The 16,090-nt window shown below is 46.2% G+C and overlaps 1 protein-coding gene across 3 annotated transcripts in view; it reads right to left on the bottom strand.

The window, feature by feature from the left end:
* The window catches only part of LOC134028871 (spectrin beta chain, non-erythrocytic 4-like), a 61,769-nt gene extending 46,179 nt beyond the window's left edge, over positions 1-15,590 (bottom strand). For 2 of the 3 annotated variants that reach the window (XM_062472750.1, XM_062472752.1), the window contains exon 1: positions 15,216-15,589. The gene's annotated coding sequence lies outside the window, so the exon portion shown is untranslated. Of the gene's footprint in view, positions 1-15,215 lie in introns of all 3 variants that reach the window. The other variant, XM_062472751.1, reaches the window with a different exon arrangement.
* Between the last annotated feature and the right edge of the window lie 500 nt (positions 15,591-16,090).

The following is a 16,090-nucleotide window of genomic DNA, read 5'->3' as shown; positions in this document are numbered from 1 at the left end:
TACGCGAATATTATACACAATGATTTATTTAGGAGAATGTAATTATAATGAACAAATACCAGATAAGTTATGGGTTAGTCAGAATAGTGCAGTGGCTGGATGCAAATGAGGGCGAGCAACACAATGGCTGTGTAGAGCGTGTAAAGGGGGAAGGGAGAGAGAGAGAGGGGTAGAGGGGGACAGGTAGGCCTTTGTAGTAACAATGGACGAGCAAGGGCAACTGACTTAGCGAGGGTTAAGCTAACTCATTTGTAAAATACAATCAAACATCAACAATTTAATCACAACATGCCAATATGTCACAGGTAAGAAATATTGCAAATCGTAGTTACTTTTGTCGGTTTGAAGAAAGGTAGAGTCAATGGTTTCGTTATCGTCCAACGAAAATAGAACAACGGAATCTTTGGCCAAAGTTCCGGGCGCTCAGTGAATTTGCAGGTTGAGAGGAATAGTTTAGAAATGTAGCTAGCACTTCAGTTTAATCCTACGAACAAGCGGGGGTGATTGTACGTTTGGGGGTTTTATACTCCAAAGGAAAAGGGGGGGTCCCCGTGAAGGTGACCTCTTTCATTGGTCAGTTTCCCCCCACCTGGGCGTCGTCCTGAGATCTGCCTAGGTGTGAAGTAGTTGTACCTTTTGAGTTCCGTTATTTCAACTGTCCATGGAATGCTCAAACTTCAGAATATAACAATACAACATTCGTAAATGGTTTTGTTAGTATGGTACATTCATTTTGATATCAGGATTGGCTGACTTAACTATACTTGAAGGGAAGTTATAATCAAACCTCAATTAAACAACGTTCTAAGTAAATGGGAAAAACACACATTATAACACATCAACTACTGTCATTGAAATAGTGTCCATGAGCCATGTAGTCCTTGAGAATATGTTTGTAAATCCACATAAGAAAGTTCTTCCTTGTAAATCCTTTGTTCTGATACTGTGGGCCGTGTGGCCTCTGTATCTGACCCCATGCTGGGTCAGAAGCTTTGAAGCTTCTCCTCTGGGAGAAGGACAAAGGGGGAAGACCCTTTCCTTGTCGGGGGTAGGATAAGGTGTGATGGTACCGTGCTTTGTCTGTGGACTGTGCTACATATCCCCCTGCTGGCAACGTCCGATGATTCGACGTCGTCGGGCTGTTGGCACGTAAGAAGAGCAGAGAACAGACAAACACGACAGTACGATAGCATTTCTACTGGACACATTGGCATGAGTGGGCTCTAAACAATGTAGGAATCAATGGGGCTAACTTGGGTCCTATTACTAAGTTTCTCTGGGCTAAGGTTCTATGCCTAAAAATGAAAGGAAATAAAAGGAAAAAGGAAAGGGAAAGAAAGGAGAAAGATTAAAATAAAATGATAGGAGTGGGAGTGGGCTTTGACTTCCTGGAGTCATAAACCTAATTTGTCAGGGGCCAGGGTAGTTTGGTTATGAGGCGTTGTAGCCTATTATTTTGACAGTACCTCAAGGTCATTCATGTTGGGTTTTCTGGTAACAGATTAAAAAATTTGATAGATTGGTGGAGCCATATTTGTCTCATGACAGTATTTTCCTATTATTTTTGGTTTAAAGGAACATTCATTCTTGAACTTTGAGGCATTTTGGCTAAGGCACCTGTTGTGCACTTGTTTCGTCAGCAGTTTGACAGGGTCAGGTTGCTGGTATAAGGCCAGGCCAGGCCTCTGTGCATGGCCTGTTGTCCCCGCGAGTAGTGATGGTTTCTTCCGGGGGTTGTGCCAGCTTGTTGCAGCTGGGGTGCTTCTTCTGGGATGCTTCGTGGCCATAGTAGGTCTTCCTACTTTCTGCACTCTCATCCAGTTGGCATCATATGACTTCTTTTGGACCTGTGATGCTTCTCGTCGCAGGTGGGTTTCTGATGGCACCCGACGGTCATGGCGTTGTGTTGATTTTGTTTGAGTCTTGTGTCTTGATGGGTGAGTGGCGTAGCTCTGGGGCGGTCTGGAGCGGCCATCTAGCTCATGGATTCGGTCCTCTTCTGAGAGATGTGGATCAGACGTGGAATCTCCCCCCCCTTCCACTGTGAAGACTGTGTTTTGGACTTCAGGGTGAGGCAGTGGATAGGGCTTCTCGATGTTGGTCCACATCTGGTTTCGTTTGAAGTCAATGAGGGGTTCCAGTCTGTTGAGTAGATCGTGTCCAATCAGCAGCTTTTCGGTCTCAAGCGGTGAGACATGGATGGGGTGGATTAGGGACATTTCCCCAAACGTTAGCTTCAAGTACAGCGTCTCTGTGACTGGAGCTTTGTTTTGGGTGAAGCTTGTGATGTTGAATTCACTATCTTCACTTTTAATCCATCTTCTGTTTGACCTGGCTATTCCTTTTAGCTGAGCGGCCAAGGTGGGTGCAATCAGGCAGATTTCTGCACCCGTGTCCAGCAATCCTTCGCAGGGCACTTCATCTTCAAGTGTGATGGGGACATAGCTTCGGTTAGCTCTTCCTTTTCTGGAAAGCTCACCCAGAAATGTGTGTAACTGTGGGGCTTGTTTGTGTGTTGTTGTTTCCGGAGGTCGTCTTCTTGTGGGTTTGTGGTGTTTTCGGGTCCTGTTCCCTTTCTTCCATCCAATGGGGAGCATTTGAGGTGTGTTTTCCGTGTTGGGGCCTTCTAGTCATGCTGGGTCTGACGGACGTCGTCCAGGGCTGTTGTGTTCGTTTTTGTACGGTGTGGGTCTTGTTGAGTGGTTTCTTGCGTGATAGGAGTGTTGTTTGTATTCATAGTTGTTGTCGGGTTGTCTGTTGTAATTGTTATGATATTGTTCGGGTCTTGTTGAGTGGTCTCGTGCATTATAGGAGGGTTGCTTGCAGGCGGGTCTGGGTTCGTAGGGTCTCTGGAGTTCTCTTCCTTCTAGTTGTAGGTGTGAGTCTGATTCCACCGCATGGACATTTGAGTCTTGGGATCGATTGTTGTTCGCCCATGATTTATATGCCATGTCCCTCAGCTGCAGAGCCGTCATGGTTTCCTGGTTCGCGAAGGTCGTCATGAAGGGTTTTATGGATTGGGAGAGGTTGTTGATGAACACTGACTTGAACATGGGAGTTTCTTCTCCTCCGGGTTGGTTTTCTGTTGCGAAATAGGCTTTCCGGAGCCTCTCATAGAATGTCTTTGGGTTTTCGTTGGCCTTTTGTTTTGTGTGCAGGGCGATAGTGCAGCAGGAGCCTTTACTTTCTGAGTGCCAAGCCTTGAGGGTCCGGCAAGCCATGTCATAGCTGTGGCGTTCTCCAGCAGGTTGCCTGTCAAGCAGGGCTCTGATTGAGCTGGAAGAGGTGTTCTTCAACAGGTACAGCTTGTCCGCGTCTGTAGCTGTAGGCAGGCGTTCGAGATTAGAGTTCAGTTGTTCTAGATACATCTCAATGCTCTGAGTGGGATTGTCTGGATCGAACTTCTCTATGTTCCTGCTAATTTTCAATAGCAGATCTAGTGACACTGCTGGTGGCAGGTCATGCATTTCCCATGCATTTTGTGGATAGGCTGAACGTGAGGGTTCATCATGGTCATCCCATCTGTTTGGGGCTGTGGTCTGACCGCGACGTTCAGGTTGGAATTGTAGCTCCATTTTCTGGTCATACAGTCTTCTGCTCTGCTGTTCCACATCTTCTGTTCTCCTCATCCTTCGTGGATTCGTGTCAGCTTGGTACAGAGATTGGCTGGGAGGGGATGTATCCCTATATGGTCTTCTTGTTTCGTATTCTGAGTGGAGCGGTGCTTCAGGTGATTGCAGCTGTCTTGGGTTTTGGTTTCTTGAATGCCGATCTACTTCTCTGTCGTCTCTTCCCCACCTTCGGTTGGTGTCGGGGTCTTCTGTGGACTGGATTGTGGCGTTCGCCTTGTTCAGCTTACGAATGGTAGATAGCAGTTCATTTCTTGTTTCCTGTAACTCCTCCTTCATTGTCTCCCTGTCAGCTGTGATGTGTGAGAGATCTTGGTCCAGGTGTTGGAATTTTGTGTAGAGAGTGTGCCATTCTTCTTTTTGGTGGTCGTAGTCTGCTACTTTTTCATTAGCTTCATCCAACATCTTAATAGTGTTTTCCATGAGGGCGGTTGAGTCCTTTTTGCTTTTCTGAACCCCCTGCATTTCTTCTTTTAGGTCTCCCAGTTCCGTAGCGAGTTCCTTGTTCTCCTGTTGAAGTGTTTCCCGGATATCTCGTTCAGTTTCTTTCGCCTTGAGGGCATCCCTGAGGGTTGTTTTCTGTTCCATTAGCTGTTGTCTAGCTCTGTCCAGTTCTCCAGTCAGGTCACTGGTTTCTTGTTCCATTAGCTCCCGTCGGTCCTGTTCCTTTTCTTTTTCTTTGAGGGCATCTTTGAGGGTTATTTCCTGTTGTATTAGCTGTGTTTCCTGTTCCGTTAGCTGTGCTTTAGCTCTATCTAGTTCAACAGCCAGGTCGCTGGTTTCCTGTTCCAATCGTTTCCTGTGCTCTTGTTCTCTTTGTGCCGCCTTGAGAGCATCCTCTCGATCCTGGAGAGCCTGTGTCCATTGTGTGTTGACTTTTGTTATTGATAACCTGAGTAGTGCAGCATAGTTGAGACCGAGGCTGGATAGGCATTTGACAATTTGGGATTTGCTCAATATTTGGCCTACATTTTCTATGACCACTTCTTGAGTTTTCCTGGTGATCATATCGGAATTTAGATCGGTCAGCGTTTCCACATATCTTGGGTTTTCTTTTTCGGATAGGTGGACAATCAGTTTCTCAGCTTCCGTGAGGTGAGACATGTTTGGTTCGGCTACTGGAAGTTATTAACACAATGCTATTGTGATAATTGTTGATAGGCACTTTAGTTTTGTAGTGGTTCTCTTTTTGGCAGCAATATATATACTTTTCTTTTCCTTTTTTTTTTTTTTGTTTACCAACTTAATATTAAAATTAAAATCAGAAGTTAATATTCAAAGATTAACAATCAAAAACTGAGATTAATATTCAGAAATTAAAATCAATATTAAAGTCACCATCCAGGATCAAAGATTCAGAAAATAAATAAAATTGTTTACAAATTAATATTAAGGTTAAAATCAGAAGTTAATATTCAAAGATTAACAATCAAAAACTGAGATTAATATCCAGAAATTAAAATTAATATTAAAGTCACCACCCAGGATCAAAGATTAAAAAAAATTGTTTATCAAATCAATACTAAAATTAAAATCAGAAGTTAATATTCAAAGATTAACAATCAAAACTGAGATTAATATTCAGAAATTAAAATTAATATTAAAGTCACCTTCCAGGATCAAAGATTCAAACAAATTATTTATTCTTTTAGGCCTATATTAAATCTTAATTTCAGTAATCTTGTTATAGTATCTATAAACGATTAGAGAATTTAGATTGAGTAGCTGTTGATTTGTTTTAGCCTAAACCGGACTGAGAAAGTACAATGTATTTAAATACTATAGCACATTAAGTTAGCCGGTTTAGCTTGTAGAATCAAACAGATAATGAACTAAATTGTTGCTGCATCTATAATGTAGCTTTAAATTGGGCAAGGGTTTTACATTCACCTCGAATTGAATGCGAAACAGTGAAGCTTCTTTTCGAAAAGCTAGTTTATCAATTTCGGAATTGTTTAACAATATTGTGGCAGTACAGGCTGCGTTGTTCGGCTACTTCCAAACAAAAGTCCTTTTGGACTGATCGCAGATAGAGTGGGCAAACTAAAAATAATACACTTTACGTTTAATTATTATTTAGCGATTGTTGTTAAAGTTGTATATTGATGAGGGATAAATAGGATTACAGTTCAGTATGGTCAACAACGCCGATATTCTGACAACTTCCACTTTTAAGTGCGCGGAATGAAAATCAAATTACAGGTCTTTGTTCACGAAAGGTAACTATTTCCGGTTAAGCAACAATAAAGGTCCTTAAATAAGCAGCTTCTCCTGTCTCAATAATTATTTTACTGTTACTTTACTGATTCTAGAGGTTGAGTGTTTACATTAATGTTGAATTACATGCAAAACAAAGTGAAGCTTTTTCCGAAAAGCTAAGTTAATCAATTTACCAATTGTTTAACAAGGTAGAAGCATATAGCTTAATGTAGAGAGCTGCGTAGTCTCCTTCAAAATCAAAGTCCTTTTGGACTGATCAATGTCTGTTATCTACCTCTAACTAGACAATGGCAACTTATCAGTTGCTTGGTTGATTTACTCAACCCAAATGGCCAACACTACTATAATACACCTTTCCGAAGCGTGTATGGTACCAAAATAGTAGTGTTGTGACTCTATAAAAAGGATCTTATGCCTTCATGTAGAAGCGCTGCCTTTGTTTCACAAGATGAAATGAGACGGGTCGCAGTGTCACTGCGCACGCGCGTACCTCCGCTCAAGTCTAGCTTTTCCGAAGCTAGTTAGTTACACACAAATAGCCAATTGTTCACGACAAAGCCAATTCAATGAGTACACAGCACAGTATTCAAACAGTGTTTAAAACCGTAGCTATCTGGGGGAATAGTTAAATACAACGGAGCGTTAATTTAACCAAAAGGGTGGGAGGGTGGGTTTCAGACGGAAAATGTATCTCCGTTATAGATCGCTCATTTCAATCTGTTTCAAAGCCTGTCACGGGGCTCCAATATGTAGCGGGGTTTGCTCGTTTAAGATTAGCAATACTTAATTTATAATAAAGTATGTAGTTCTTGGGGCACCACCTCTTATTGTTAAAGGGATAGAGGAAACCTTATTGAATAATATTTAAATAATAGCCTTCGTAATAATCAGTCTAATCTTAAAGTTGTGAATTCTATGAAAGTAGAGCAGATCAGATAACGTGAGTGATACGCGAATATTATACACAATGATTTATTTAGGAGAATGTAATTATAATGAACAAATACCAGATAAGTTATGGGTTAGTCAGAATAGTGCAGTGGCTGGATGCAAATGAGGGCGAGCAACACAATGGCTGTGTAGAGCGTGTAAAGGGGGAAGGGAGAGAGAGAGAGGGGTAGAGGGGGACAGGTAGGCCTTTGTAGTAACAATGGACGAGCAAGGGCAACTGACTTAGCGAGGGTTAAGCTAACTCATTTGTAAAATACAATCAAACATCAACAATTTAATCACAACATGCCAATATGTCACAGGTAAGAAATATTGCAAATCGTAGTTACTTTTGTCGGTTTGAAGAAAGGTAGAGTCAATGGTTTCGTTATCGTCCAACGAAAATAGAACAACGGAATCTTTGGCCAAAGTTCCGGGCGCTCAGTGAATTTGCAGGTTGAGAGGAATAGTTTAGAAATGTAGCTAGCACTTCAGTTTAATCCTACGAACAAGCGGGGGTGATTGTACGTTTGGGGGTTTTATACTCCAAAGGAAAAGGGGGGGTCCCCGTGAAGGTGACCTCTTTCATTGGTCAGTTTCCCCCCACCTGGGCGTCGTCCTGAGATCTGCCTAGGTGTGAAGTAGTTGTACCTTTTGAGTTCCGTTATTTCAACTGTCCATGGAATGCTCAAACTTCAGAATATAACAATACAACATTCGTAAATGGTTTTGTTAGTATGGTACATTCATTTTGATATCAGGATTGGCTGACTTAACTATACTTGAAGGGAAGTTATAATCAAACCTCAATTAAACAACGTTCTAAGTAAATGGGAAAAACACACATTATAACACATCAACTACTGTCATTGAAATAGTGTCCATGAGCCATGTAGTCCTTGAGAATATGTTTGTAAATCCACATAAGAAAGTTCTTCCTTGTAAATCCTTTGTTCTGATACTGTGGGCCGTGTGGCCTCTGTATCTGACCCCATGCTGGGTCAGAAGCTTTGAAGCTTCTCCTCTGGGAGAAGGACAAAGGGGGAAGACCCTTTCCTTGTCGGGGGTAGGATAAGGTGTGATGGTACCGTGCTTTGTCTGTGGACTGTGCTACACAGCTCAGTAGCAACATCACTCCCAACACACCTCCTATTCAGACACATCTGTATTCCTGTTCATCTGGACCCAACGCTGTCACTGGCCCAGCCTCCACCCCAGCCTCCACCCCAGCCTCCACCCCAGCCCTAAGCCCAGCCTCCACCACAGTCTCCACCCCAGCCCCAAGCCCAGCCTCCACCCTAGCCTCCACCCCAGCCTCCACACCAGCCCCCAGCCCAGCCTCCACCCCAGCCTCCACACCAGCCCCCAGCCTCCATACCAGCCTCCACCCCAGTCCCCAACCCCCAGCCCAGCCTCCAGTCTCCAGCGTCCTTTAACAAACCTCCAGCCCTAACCACAACCTCCTCAAGAGCCTCCTCCCCTTCTCCCTCCCTCCCTCTCCTTGTCCCTCTCCCTCCCCTCCAGCCCTACCTCCCCTGCTCCCCCTCCTCCCCGTCGTTCTCTCACCATCAGCTGCTTCAGCCTACTGTCTCTCTCCCCCATCCCTCTTTGTCATGCTCTACAGATTGGGCTATGAATATGGACATTATCATATTGGCACATTGAAATATGAGAGGCCCAGTTAACACGAGAACCATCTAAACTGTGTTTTTACAGACTGACGCTGAGACTGAGTGAGGTCTGACTCAAGCTCTTTTCTCCACTCAGGCCATTGTCCTTCCGGCACCATTACAAAGCACCAAAATTCTCAGATTTCCCCTCCCCCTCCCTTTTCCCTCCTGTCCTCTCCTCCCCCCTTGCCTCCCCCTGTTCCACTCCCCTCCCCCCTTTCAACACCCAACCACCACAACCTCCACAATATTTACTGATGGACGGGTCTCTATCGTATCAACAAAGCAAAAACACCAATGCACGCACACACACACACACACAGTTGCAAATCTCTTACACATGAATCCGGTTAATTTACACGATAAACTATTGATTGATTGATTGATTGATTGATTATGCTTGCTTTAAGTAAAGAATACTGTAAATGTTAGTATTATGGATCAATGGAATATGTGCTGTGAGCTAACGAGACTAGGGTTAGAATAACTGTGTCCCCCTCCCTCTGCATTACAACCACCAGCACCTTTCTGTCTCTGTGTGTGTGTGTGTGTGTGTGTGTGTGCTGGATAGAAGATGCTACTAGTGTAATACCCTGTGGGGACATGTAAATGTCTTTGTATACTGCTCCTTTCTCTCCCTCCCCCTTTCTTTCTCTCTCCATCTGTAACGCCTTCTCTCCCTTTCTGTCTCAGTTTCTCAGTCTCTCTCTTTCTTTCTTTCTTTCTCTCTCTCTCCCTCACTTTCTTCCTCCCTCTCTCTTTCTCTCCTTTTCTCTTTTCTTTTCTACATCTCTCCATTGTTCTTTTCCTGCTTGGTTACGTATATCGCTCCTGTTACACTTTTTATTTATCAACCACAATTTGATTTGTCAGCTAGGGGAGTCAGGTGGCTGAGCGGGGAGAGAGAGAGAGAGAGAGAGAGAGAGAGAGAGAGATAGAGAGAGAGAGAGAGAGAGAGGGAGAGAGAGAGAGAGAGAGAGAGAGAGAGAGAGAGACAGACAGACACAGAGAGAGAGAGAGAGAGAGAGAGAGAGAGAGAGAGAGAGAGAGAGAGAGAGAGAGAGAGAGAGAGAGAGAGAGAGAGAGAGAGAGAGAGAGACACAGAGAGAGAGAGAGAGAGACAGACACAGAGAGAGAGAGAGAGAGAGAGAGAGAGAGAGAGAGAGAGAGAGAGAGAGAGAGAGAGAGAGAGCTGGAGAGTAGCAGCATAAAAAGACATTTACATGTCCCCACAGGGTATGACACTATCAGAGACTTCTGTCCTACACACAGACACACACACACACACACACTAACAAAAACACACACAAGCAGTTCTTGATAAAGATGTTCTGTCTAAAAGATACATATGCCCCACCAAAACCAGGTCATCGATGAGAAGGAACAGAATATTCTAGAACTAAATGAGGGTGGAGGAGACTTGTAGAGCCAGGATGTGCTGATATTAAGAGGGGAACTTGTATCACTATGCTCATCATTAAGAGTTCTTTATATTAAGTTAGAGAGTTACTGATTGGAGGTTGTTTCCAGTGTGTGTGTGTGTGTGTGTGTGTGTGTGTGTGTCTGTGTGTGTGTGTGTGTGTGTGGTGGTAGTGGTAGTGGTGGTGTCAGTTAGTGAATGGGTGTGGGTGTGGTGGTGGGAGAATATATGTATGTGTGTGTACAGTATGTGTGTGTCCCTATGGGTGGCTGTGGGTATGCACGTGTATGCGTCTCAGTTGGTGAGACCCCCCTCTCGTGTGTGTGCATGTCTGAGTGTGTCCCAGTGAGTGGGGGGTGCGTGTGTTTCCACACCGACACATAGGAGTATTAGTGATCAGCCTGATGTGTCCCAGTTGCCAGTTTTGCCTCTCTACCAAGAATGGTCAAAGTAGAGCGCCACCTATCTGAGGAGGACTGTAGTTGCAGGCGCCAGCATGACCTTCCCAAACAGCAGACAGATGGCTGTATGTCACCCCCCCCCCCCCTTCCAGACCCCCTCCAGCCCTCAGTCACAGTCAGACATACCTTCATGTCTATGATCAACACCAGACCTAGTGAGCCAAGCAGACATCCAATCACATTTGATCAGTACAGCCCTTTTTTCCCAAGCAACATCACAGAGGGCTTCCTAGATACCCACAGATCAGCACCCATAATCCACCCAAACCCTCAAGGTGTACCCTCAAAATGTCAATGTCAGTGTTATGGTCTAGATATTGAAAGCGATTCAGCTGTACTGATTAGGCACACATGCCTTGTGATAATGGCTGTAGATTTCACTAGGGCCTAAAATCACCATCACATTACGTGTGACTTCTATAATATGTAAGAGTGACTTGGGAGTGTTTTGCAATCCGAAGATCTTAAAAACGAGGTCTTGCTCAATGGAGGAAATAATGCTCAATGCCTCCTCCATCATGAGCTGCAAGCGGGTGTGTTGGGTTATGACAGGGGTAGTGACAGACTGCTGGTCTGAGAGCTGCGACGCCGCCAGTAGGCTACTGGAGTGACAATAGCGACCATCACACCAACTCTCAATCATCGTACGAGCTGTCACGCCTGTCATTCGTGTCAAACCGCCGTGTCCTCTGTGGTCTCCTTGCCCTAGCCGCACACACGCAAATGCGCACGTGCAAACACCCACACACATGCGCATACACACACACACAGACAAACACGCACACACACACATATACGTACACACAAATACAAGCATATACATACACACACAAACATTCAGACACAAACACGCACATGTACAGACAAACACACACACACACGCGTGTCGCCCCTCAGCCTCTCCTCCACCACCTGGTCCTCTGGAACAACACGCTCTCATAGCCGTGGGACTCGTCTGACTGACCGGTCACGGTAAACAAACACAGCTGTCCGTGCCCCCGTCCCCACGGCGACCGAAGACAGCGTGCGGAGGCAGTCAATGCATGCTGAGGGCCTTGAGCACGGCACTGAGACACACGGCACTGAGACACACGGCACTGAGACACACGGCACTGAGACACACGGCACTGAGACACACGGCACTGAGACACACGGCACTGAGACACACGGCACTGAGACACCTCACCAGCTATTATCCACCACCACGGGGACAGGGCCACTCTGTGGGTGAGACAGAGTGGCCCTGGAGAGGCAGGGGGGTTAGTGGTCAGCCATGATTAGGCTGGTCAGTGTACAGCATGGGTGTGTTCCTCTGGTTAGGCTGGTCAGTGTACAGCATGGGTGTGCTCCTCTGGTTAGGCTGGTCAGTGTACAGCATGGGTGTGTTCCTCTGGTTAGGCTGGTCAGTGTACAGCATGGGTGTGCTCCTCTGGTTAGGCTGGTCAGTCTACAGCATTACAGCATGTGCGTGCTCCTCTGGTTAGGCTGGTCAGTGTACAGCATGGGTGTGCTCCTCTGGTTAGGCCGGTCAGTGCACAGCAAGGGTGTGCTCCTCTGGTTAGGCCGGTCAGTGCACAGCAAGGGTGTGCTCCTCCACCTCTGAGAGAGATGAAACCCAGTGACACCCCTGAGCTCTGAGCTCTGCACACGATGAAAGGGAAGGACTCAGTTAGTTCACAGTGGAACAGGCCACTGAGGGAGACACCCCCTATCCAGCATCAGACCAAGAGAGACCCCTGCCTGGACCAGCATCAGACCAGGAGAGACCCCAGCCTGGACCAGCATCAGACCAGGAGAGACCCCAGCCTGGACCAGCATCAGACCAGGAGAGACCCCAGCCTGGACCAGCATCAGACCAGAAGAGACCCCTGCCTGGACCAGCATCAGACCAGGAGAGACCCCAGCCTGGACCAGCATCAGACCAGGAGAGACCCCAGCCTGGACCAGTATCAGACCAGGAGATAGGTCCCTTACCCAGCATCAGACCAGGAGAGACCCCAGCCTGGACCAGTATCAGACGAGGAGATAGGTCCCTTACCCAGCATCAGACCAGGAGAGACCCCTGCCTGGACCAGCATCAGACCAGGAGAGACCCCAGCCTGGACCAGCATCATACCAGGAGATAGGTCCCTTACCCAGTCTCAGACCAGGAGAGGGCAGACAGCCTTTGGCGCTGAGGAGATTAGCTCAGAGAATCCAGCTCTGTCTAACTGCTGAGGTAAAATATAAGTGTTTATGTCCAGTGGGCTACCAGGGGACACTCACGTCAGCCATCTTTGTTTCCCAATGCTCAGTAGGCTCCTGGATCTCATTCAGCATTCCCCTCCAAAGCACTCAGCATTATTATGGTTCTCTGGCTACTCTGCGTCGCCGCCGGCAACTACTATAAAGCACCCTCTCGCCAGCATGGTGTGAAACGTAAGCTGACCCCCCCCAACATCCCCTCCTCCCTCCCTCTCTTCTTTTCTTGGCTGGGCCTGTTTCCGGAAGAGATGATTGGTGCAGAGCTTTACGGCACCTGCTCCGGCCTAACACCTCCAGGACTGGGTCGAGTGAGAAGGGGAACTCTCCATACACATTGCTGGTAGAGCTCAATGACCTTCCCCACTTCCTGTATGTGACTTCCTGTCTGGTGGTAGAGGCTAGCTGCGGAGGTTTGTGAGTTGACGTGTGTTATGGGATTGTTGTGCTCTGCAGACCATCAACAGTAATGAAACATTAGAGAGAGGAATGAATACAGTCACATACGTAAACGAACAAACACACACACACACACGTGTACTCACAAACAGACTGCCACACTCACACACACGTGTACTCACAAACAGACTGCCACACACACACACAGACATACTTCAAACAGTTGTAGTGTCACTATCATCAATCCCCCCCCCCCCTCCCACACATACTCACACACAAATTCACCTCTACCAATCAAAACTAAAGTCTTGAAGATCATCAAAGTGTTCCGGTCTTTCTAGTTGACAGTGATCCCACTTTCCAGAAATAGAAACACCAGTGACATGCAGACCTCCAGCTCTCTGTTTATGGAGGAGAATCAGGGGACCGATCTGGTATGGATGCAGGAGGAGGAGGAGGAGGAGGAGGAGGAGGAGGAGGAGGAGAAGGAGGTGTATGAGGAGCAGGCTGGCAGCTTCCCTGAGGTTAGACAGCTGCCAGCCCTCATCAGTCAGTATCCTCCTCCTCCTCCCCCCCCCCCCCTCCCATCCCTCAGGCCTATGGGAGACTGGTCTCTCCACAATCCTCCCTCATCATCCCCCCTCTCATTCAGCTTTCGTCACCCATTGTTCACACATATCCACATACTAACTAGAGGAGGGGATATGTTTGACCTTTACTTTCAACATAGAGAGTAGGTTGGAGAAAAGAAGGCTGTCTAACTAGGGTTCTCAGGGTGTAATCCCAGAAGGCAGTGGACACCCAACCTTTCCTTCATTACATATTAAGTTATGGCTTGTGCAGAGAGTATGATTTTCTTATGATGTAAACTTGATTTAAGAACACATGTAACCAACTCGGGCTGATTTGTCGTCACGGTAAAGTTTAAATGTGTTCAGAGAGAGTGCTTTTATAACTGGTAATGGCTTTAGGCTTTTACTTGCGAGAATTCAACACGAGTCAAATTCCGGAACACATCAGCACCCTGGACAGCGGTCGTAGTCTGACGTCATCGCACGCCACTGCATTTGAGGCTTATATAGAGTCATCCCAGAATTTAAACATCTGTGACCGAACTCCGAAGTCCAGCCGGCGACGCCCAGCCCGGCTTGGACCGGAGCACTCTAGTCAACACACACCTACAGTTCCCAAGCAAAACAATCCCCACGCACGGAAACCGACTAGGCTAAATTGGGTTTGTCAATATCATGTCTGTGATATCACTCACAAACCGGTGGCTTACAAGGTGAGGCCATATGCGTGAGAATGTAGTTGTGCATGATATCACAAGTCGACGCAGTTTTCTATGCGCTATAGTGTGTCGGCAAAGAAACACGGGTTTGGGCTCAAGACGGTTGCCTTTTGCTTGTGTAAGACCGACAGGAAGAGCGAAGGGACCCCTTTGTGCCAGCTCCATCTCGTTTTTTTGGAGACATCGCTTTTAACCTTAAAATGACACATACGACCTGCAGCCTTCCTTCGATCCTTCCGCCGCGGCTTCTCTATCTGTCCCGCCGCATGGAACCCCTGCACTATCCCCCCCATACCATTCCATGAAGTAGGCTACAGCTTTCATTTGTATTGTATTGGTAGGCTTTGAAGTAAGTCGCCTGATGCAATTGCCACGCCGTGTAGTAAATAGTCCTTATAAAGAATTAGATCGAATGGTTCCAAATACAAATTCTATGTGGGGTACTTTCACTGCAGCGTTTCACACGCTCGAAGTGCCTTGCCAACGTCTCGGGGTTCCTTATAGCTTGAGAAAAGATTAGATCGAGGATAAGACACGGATGACTCCCGTACAATAAGACAATTGTTGCCTATAATACGCAAAGGTGTGTAATATGACCAAGTGTGGTCACATATGCAAAGACCGATACTAAATCATATGGCTTCACGGTTAAGGCCTCGTTCCCAACATGCCCTCATTTGACAATCAAACCGTGGGCATAAATATTGACAGTTGTGTTTGCTATACATTGGTGAGCTATAAAAGCCATATGTGTTCTCGTAAAAAAAAAGAGGAAAAACGGGTATGAAATACGGTCCCCGAATCACTGCAGTAGTCTTGCAGCAGTCAATGCAGGCCGGTATTGCTGCATCTCTCACCAAAACCAGCTCAGCTCAGCTACCTCGAATTTTCGTCTCCAGTGATAAATGAAATGACACACTAAAATCACAAACACGCGGCTAGCTACAAGCTTACCTTCACCCCCAAGTCCAGATATGGATATTTGTATTATCCCAAAATAAACGTTTGAATCGGTTGATGATGAGACTGGAACCGGAGAGCGAATTACAAGCAGAGCCTTTCGCCGCCTGTCTTCGCAGGCATAGTTGAGCCAAGTAGTCGATGTCTCCTCAATTGGTCTCTGTATTGAGAAGGATCCAACGCGAGATATCTAATCACGGCAGTAATGCGGTATCATAAAAACGGTAAATCTTTGTACTGGCTAAGGGGACCACGCGACCACCGTGGAGGAAGCCCTCGGCCAGCCGGAGATGCTTGATCGAACAATCCAAGCCGGTGGGCTCGCGGTGTATCCTGGCCACCTGATATAGCCTACGTTCCCCCTCTCTGTGTCCTCTCGTGATACTGCTGGAGAGAATTCGGCATCAGTGCGACGGAGGAGGCCACCTCTGTTTGAGAGAGAGTGAGGGGAGAGAGAGAGAAGAGAGAGAGAGAGAGAGAGAGAGAGAGAGAGAGAGAGAGAGAGAGAGAGAGAGAGAGAGAGAGAGAGAGAGAGAGAGAGAGAGAGAGAGAGAGAGAGAGAGAAAGAGAGAAAGATAGAGTTTTGCCTTCGAAGATTCTGTTTCTCAATAACAATTCATAATATGATGAACAAACCGTTTTTTTATGATGACTCCAAAAAACAACTAAAACTGGGTCTGACCATTCAATAATTAAGCACTTTTGACCCACATAAGGGTACAAAAGGAACAATTAACATTTCATGCAGTCTGCCTCTTTCTACAAGTGTGGGCTTCTCCGCTGCAATACAAAAAGAGAAAGAGAATGAGTATGACATGGATCCATGACATTTCTAAATATATTAGTTTAAGGTGCGTTTTCCTTTAATT

Source organism: Osmerus eperlanus, chromosome 11 (genome assembly GCF_963692335.1).
Source record: "Osmerus eperlanus chromosome 11, fOsmEpe2.1, whole genome shotgun sequence".
In the NCBI taxonomy this organism is placed as follows: Eukaryota; Metazoa; Chordata; class Actinopteri; order Osmeriformes; family Osmeridae; genus Osmerus; species Osmerus eperlanus.
This window is presented reverse-complemented; position numbering and strand designations above follow the sequence as displayed.